This window comes from Asparagus officinalis, chromosome 5 (genome assembly GCF_001876935.1).
Source record: "Asparagus officinalis chromosome 5, Aspof.V1, whole genome shotgun sequence".
Lineage (NCBI taxonomy): Eukaryota > Viridiplantae > Streptophyta > Magnoliopsida > Asparagales > Asparagaceae > Asparagus > Asparagus officinalis.
This window is the reverse complement of record NC_033798.1, coordinates 39,815,719-39,823,316: the sequence shown is the minus strand read 5'-3', so window position 1 is coordinate 39,823,316 and position 7,598 is coordinate 39,815,719. Positions and strand designations below refer to the sequence as shown.

Sequence of the window (7,598 nt, the reverse complement as noted above, 5' to 3'; positions counted from 1 at the left end):
TTTTTCCCCCCCCCCCCCCCTCCTTCTCTTTTATCTCCTATTTCTTCTATGCTGTCCACCATGAAGGAAAACTATTGACGGTAAGCTTTAAGGCTGAACCTTACGTTCTTGCTTTTCTCTTCTTGCCCGTGTTTTGGACTCTTTTCCTTTCCATTCTTCCAATGATTTTGGATTCCCCTAAAATTCATTTTCTTTTTATGTGGAGTCATTTTCAACTCTAGATGTGCATGTTAGCAACCAAAGCAAACCATGAGAAACATTTTCCTCAATTTATATTCTCTGCTTAATTCTTGATTTCTCCTCTTCTATATATCAGACCATCCATGCTTATCCTTATTTATTCTTCTCTCTTATCTCCATTTGTTGTTTGCAGCTTATTTTGTTGCCAGTTTCGTTTTTGCCCACTTGAGGTTAAGGATGAATAGCTTACTTGATGATTGATGTCACCTTGTCAAAATAAGCATGTTTTGATCATGGTTTGCGTCCTTTTTCTTTTTGGATGAGACTGTTGTTCTTTAAGTGTTCATGTTTAGTTAATTGTTTCTAGGCTAGTTGATTTAGCTTATTGGATTCAACATTGGATCTCAACCATATTGTTCTCGACAGATTCAACACATCTTGGTTTCACATTTTAGCCCATGCTGACATTGTTTCGATACTGGCATGAAATCCACGTAGCTCTAGCATAACTAACTAATTTTATAGTGTTCATACTATTGGCATTGTAACTGGAGTCTAAAATTTCCTGGACAAATTCACTTGGTTTGGGGCTTACTCATAAATTGATCCTATGTATTTGATTTTATTCATTTTAAACTATTTTAATTGTAATCCAAGCATCTTTGAAGATATAAGCTCAATCCTTGTGACTATCTGATGATAAATTCTGCATTTGCACATCGTAGTGCTAAAAGCTGGTGGAACATAAGTTAAATTATTCTTTTTTGGATGTTTTGTTTGATAGGGGATCCTTGTGTTGAGCCATCTTCCCAATGTTCTTTTTTAGTTATTCTTTTTATTTTCGTTGGTCGATTGTTTTGTTAATTCAATTCAACCTGGAGATGTGTTGTATGGCCTGTTTGATGTGAAAAGGCTTGTTGATACTGATTGATTTTAGATAAATACTGACCAGTGAACCTAATTGCTTGCAGAAAAGAGCAAAACTGAATTTAGCAATTCCTGAAATTCCAATGGAGGTTCGGGTGGAGAAAGCTCTAGAGGCTGTATATGTTTGTTGCTTTGGCAAAGATCCAATAGAAGAAGAGGATATGAGACTACTGGGTATCATGCTAAATGCTGTATTTCCTTCTGTTGGGAAATCTGAGATAGACAGGATGGTGACTGTTATGGCCAAGCAGATAGTTGATGGAGAGAAAAATTATCCTGAACCAAAAATTTTGTCTAAAGAAGCTGTACAACGGCAGATGAAGGATCTTCAATTTCTTCAACAGAACAAGGAGAACTCAAGTTGAAATTGTTGTTACTAATTTTGTTGTTTGCTTGTTGCTTAAATACAAGGAAGTAAAGAAAAAAAATGCGGAAAAGGAAAAATCATACACCGTCACCCGTCATCATCTCTTATTATGTTTGTATTTAGATGCTTGAGCTTGTTTGCTGGAGAAGTTGTTCACAGTTCGGTAAACCATAACTGGTAACTACTTAACCTTTTGAGACGTCTGAAAAGGGTTAGCCAGTATGTTATGAATCTTTATACACCAGCTGATATTACCATGGGTTTGTTGCTGAACTGTCAACATTTAGCTGGAATGTTTTTACGGGAGCTATGAACACATTCATGACTACATCTTCTAGCTATCATGCAACGAGTACTCTAGAATATATGGAGGTAAGAGCCTATGGCTTTCATAATTACTCTGCTGTACCTTAAAACGATTTGTCCCCTTATTTTTTTCATGCAGAACAATCTAGAGATTTAAATTTTGTTCATATAGGTCAATACCATCTGATTGGCGAAGTAGTATCAATGAAGGTCACTTGTAGGACTTGCTTTCAGATTTCAAATGGAGTTAGGAACGTACATTCCATACATCAAGCTCCAGTTGCTGAGTTTGGAACATACGTTCCACACATCAAGCTCCAGCTGCTGAGGTATGGAAGCTGTGCATAGAGAGGGAGAGAAGCACCAAAATATGAGTATGCCATTGATTACTATCAACAATAACATGCTTATAAAACTGTTACGTGCAATTCTGGCTAAAGTACAAAAAAAAAAAAAACATGTATGTTTATCATCTTTGCATGAATTAGCTTTACCATATGTACGCCCTGTTTGTTTATATCTTCATGATGTGTGCTTTTTGTTTGTTCGTACACATCTATGCAGAGTTACAACCAAGAATATAAATGTGTTATTGTAGTAATTGTGAGAGAAAATCTAGATTTTAACATCCAGTTAAGGTCACCTATGTAACTTACAATGTGCACCTATTTATATAATACATAAATATACATTCATGAATTAATACACATGCATTCATAACAAGCCTACATAGACACATGCATACATACGTACATACATATTTACATGCATACACATGTAAGTGCATACATATATACATATGTACATACATACGTAGATAGATACATACATACATATATAATATTTAGCAGACTTTCTCTCCTTCAGTTTATTGAAGTTTGAGGGAAATGTGTTACCTCAAAATTTCAACTTAACTCTTTGACCCTCCCTCCAAACAATTTATTCACATTGTATCCCTTTCTTCATTCACCCTTCTCCTATGGCACTGAGAACTTTTTTGGTTGACATGTCAAATTAGGAAAACTTTCCCTGTTGGTTTTGGGTGATAAAATAGCACCACTAAAATTAAATAGTGTTACATAAATTCTAACAGTGTGGGAACAATATTACAAAAGTAATTTCAACGTCTAGATCGCGTTATTGCCTTATTGGTACCAAAAGGTTAGTAAAATATCAAATGGAGTGTTATTTAAACAACATCGTAGGCATTTAAACATTAGCAATTGTCAGCATCATATATACTATGATACCCCACTAATTGTCCCTCGTCAAGAAATTGATAAGAGTTTAAGAGAGTTTGGATGGTGGGTCTTGAGAGTCAAATGTAACATTGACTAGTAAGTGAATTGAGTCAAACCACGTGTTGCACTCAGTTGGTCTCACGACTTACATTGCACTAAGGGGTTCTAGCAGACTTGAGGTGTGACAAATGATATCAAAGTAGTTAATTGGTTAGAACCGTGGAACTAAAGTGCTATGCGGGACTAAATGCTACATCACGTGAATGTGATGAAAGCCAACTCTAGAACCTGTAGGAGCCACATCTAGAACCACATTGTCTGACAGTGACACTGGGACGTGTTAATTGTTATGCATCGACGATGACGCCACGTATTAAAGGTGGGGTGATTGTGATACTCCACAAATAGTTCACATCGGGAAATTAATAGAGTTTAAGAGAGGTTTTGAAAGTTAAGTGCAACATTGACGGGTTAATGTTGGTAGTGGATTGAGCAAAACCACGTGTTGTACTCATTCGGTTCCTCGGCTTACATCACCTCAGTGGGCTCGCGGGCCCAAAGCGTGACATACATAGACACATGAAGTGAAATAATATATAATGAAAATAATCTTAACATATAATGCATATTATCATCCGAGCCAAAAAAAAGCTCTTCAGATTGGCAACATCACTTCTTCTGAAGGTGACGAGTTACGATAACTGGTGTAAAATGTGAAAGAAAGCTGAGGAGAGGTCGAAGGTGGGCAAACCCTACTTTATTAGGAAGTCTTGGCAGCAAACACTCGTTCTATTAAACTCATCAGAAAACACATGCGCTACGTTAGATACTGTAACTTTCTTCCAAATTTAAGATAATGCAGGGCCTTTTTTGATTTAGTTTCCTTTCAACTATTACTTTCCTTTCCTTTAACAAATCCAACTCCAACCCGATAGGCCTATTTTAAATAAAAGTATTGTTTTTGAAATAACAGTAGCTCTTGCGTAAAGCAAGGATAGGAGATTAAACGACTTGTATGTTAACCACCCATTTCGAAAATTGTCAACAGCAAGATAACGTGGGTAGGACCTATATCACCTCTATGCATTATTGTGTCATGCATGCGGTGATAGGGTCAATGTATAAAGTTTGTACACAAACAACTATTTATCTTTGGATTAGGCAAAGTAGGAAGGTTTCATGATTCTTGCATTGATTAAAAATTTTACATGACCCTTGAAAGTTTCAAAATTACAAATATCATCTTTCAAACTTCTTGTTGAAAATTTTACAATTAGCCACATGAAAGTTGCAAAAATAAGAAACACCTGTTGAAAATTTTGAAACTTTCAGCGAAAATAACAAGAGAGCTTGTGTGCTTTAGACTTGAGATTAAGTTAGGGTAGCGTTGAAATTTTATTTAAATTTTAGAAGCAAAGTAGGTTTAGGTGGTTGATTGGAAGAAAAACTAACTTTGTAAGTAGTTTAGATATAAATTGAAAATATAAGATGATCCAAAAAAAAAAAAAAGAAAAAACCCACCCAAAAAAAAAAAACTTATCCATTCTATTACGAAATGGACAATTGAATACTAGATATTTTCTCTGTTTAGTTAAATTCTAATTTTTTTTATGTAGTTGAAGGGACTCTTTTGATGTTAACGGAAATTTGTAGACACCCCGAAATCTCACCGTAGGGAAAGTCGACAACACCGATCACTGGATATGGGAGGGTACAAGACTCTACAGCAGGGACCTGCCCTACTTGACTGGTTACTTTCTCGTCTTGGCACATGTCAACTAATTCCTACGTTTAGTAATACATTTTTATGTCTCAAAGTTGTCATGTTTTATTATTACACACACAAAAGCAAAAAGGAAAAAAAGGGTAAAAGTTGTAATGTTTTCTTAACATCTCTTTGTCAAAGTTGTCACGTTCATGATAAGCCTTGTTATTGGGGTTGGGGAAGCTAAGTGTGTAATTGGCTTAGTATATATATGAGGATTGAGAATGAAGGAAGTAGAATAGGAAGGCTAAGCTACAAGGAACGAGGCTAGCTCGAAGAAACTTTGTATTGAATTGCTTAAAACTTGATAGCTTGATTGCTTCAAAGCTTCCATCCAATGTCTATTTATAGGCTCATAAAGAATTCTTTGGAAGATAGATATTTTTCACGATACATAAACTCTTTAAAGAATTCTATATTATACCTAATTCTAGATATTTCTCATTGCTATCATATGTCTAGTGCTTAGATACTTCTAGATACTTATGATTCATCTAGATATTTTTAGAATATTCTATAATAACAAATTAACTTCTAACACTTACGGCTACTTCGTTAATATCCCACCTTTATATATATTTAAAGTAAAAACTATCCACACACTCATTCAATGAGGTAGAATTTTCTTTTTTAAGAATGTTTTAAAGAAGAGGGATATTATAAAGAAGTGATGTGATTTAAATTCCAAAATGTGAAATTAAAATAATCTACATCCTTATTTTGTTTTTTCTTTACAAAAAAGAGCTCTAGCTTAAATTATCAGACTAAAGAAACCAAACTCACCCGTCTGAGCACAAACATAACACTTGTAATATATGAGAAATTTGTGGTTCTCCTAAAAGCACAAAAACTAACATGTGTCATTTGAATATATGACATTGTCATATAAAAAATAGTCATGTATCTTTCTATTCTATCAGAAGACAACCCCTGGACACTAATCTTACCTTCACCTAATTAAAATCCTTACCAAATTAAAACTATCCGTAATTACAATGGTCCTTTGACAGATGAGGAAGTGACAAACTAATTTCCGGAATGCCTCCCCAACTTGAGAAGTCTCTGAATAAGTGCATCACTCTGTATTGGTTAGGAAGAACTCCTCATATGGACGGTCTACCATTAGTACTTGTGACAGGTTGAATATTTCATACAAAACAATCCCAATCTCGCCTGCCGGAGTGAAAAAAAGTGTTTCTATTAACATTGTACAGCTTCAAAATGTCGTACAACATAGGTGCACAAATCTCTGCACCATATTTTGAGACTCTTACTGTAGAGTAGAGCCTCGAACTTCTTAGCCTCCGCTCAAAAGTGATGATAGCATAATTCACCAGACGAGTCCACCATTAGGTATTCGTTGATGTGAACCTACCAGGGAATCTAGTATCTCCATCAGGTTATTGTTCATCGGTCTTCGCAAGTTCATTCTCGAAGATGTTTGCGACAATAAGAACTTCAATAATAGGGGCATCCTTATGAATGAAGCCCGGACGCAATCTATGACATTGACTCCGTAGAGTCCCTCTTGATGAAAGCCACTATTGTAGTTTAGAAAGCCCACCTTGACACTATCCTCATTGTTAGTGAGGGTATAATGCATTAGGCGGGGCACAACGAGAGGCTGCAAGTACATGAAGGATACATCACACTCTATCGCCGGCAAGTAGTAACAGCGATCCCCTTGGGTGTAATGTCAATGCTCATTCACCCAATTGAATATGGAGGTACCATTAAGACTACTATCCCCAAATAGAAAGTGAGGTCCCGACGTATCCTCGTTAGGAATGGAGAGCTTGGCACCTGTGGTCATCTCCCATAAAATTTAATAATCCCCCGATCATATAGCCTAACGCTTTCTTGGTTACTACCCTCTAAATAGACGAACGTTCCCGTCGAAAGCATGTGTCACTTCAGAGTCACGAGTCCCATAGTGACCATAATGGTTATGGCGGTTGATAGGAGCCTTTGAATAGAAAATTGCACAAAAGGAGACAAAAAAAGAGTTAGAGGAAAAAGACAAAAAGAAATTAACCAAGTCATTGTACTCAGATGTGAAATTCGCCATAGGGAATCTCAGTCACAAGTGAAAGTCAACACAATCAACTAATTATTGATAAGACGAGTAAAGTTCATAATGAAGAGAAGCGAACTTCAGCACCGCAAATGAATCCACTCAAGAAATTACATGGATCTGACTGACGAACAATGCTCAAGCGAAGTTTGCTCAAATTAAACTGATGAATATCGCTCAAGCGAAGGTCGCCCAAATCAAACTGGCGAACCTCTCTCAAGCGATAGTTACTCGATGTAGGCATCGAAAACTGCCTATAGTTCTCCACAACCGGTTCAGTGTTAACGAACGACAATGAACATCACCATCCGACCCACATGAGCCTAATTGACGTCGATGAACGATTGAAGTGAATCGACGAGTTACGTGAGCAGATAGGACTTCGGAATCACGAAGACCCGGACCAATCGGGAAGCCCGGCACTGTTCACAAAAAGGACAACACCCTCCGTGCCTCGACCACTCTAAAGACAATCCAACCATCAGAGCGGATCGAACTCTTCGTCACGTATCCAACGCACCCGGAATCACTCAAATCCGAGTTCGTAGGTGTCTCGAAAATTCCGAGACACCCCTAGGGGTGTCTCGGCTTTTCCGAGACACCCCTAGGGTGTCTCGGATTTTCCGAGACACCCTAGGGTGTCTCGGAAATTCCGAGACACCCTAGGGGTCGGATTTTTGGAGACACCCCAAGGGTGTCCCAGATCTGTGCGGACACCCCTGGGGTGTCCTAGATCTG

At 37.2% G+C, this 7,598-nt stretch overlaps 1 long non-coding RNA gene across 1 annotated transcript; it reads left to right on the top strand.

Annotated features, from left to right (window-relative positions):
• On the top strand, positions 1,475-2,327 carry LOC109843718. The gene is made up of 2 exons (XR_002247770.1): positions 1,475-1,846; positions 1,953-2,327. It is a non-coding gene; the product is annotated as an uncharacterized LOC109843718 (long non-coding RNA).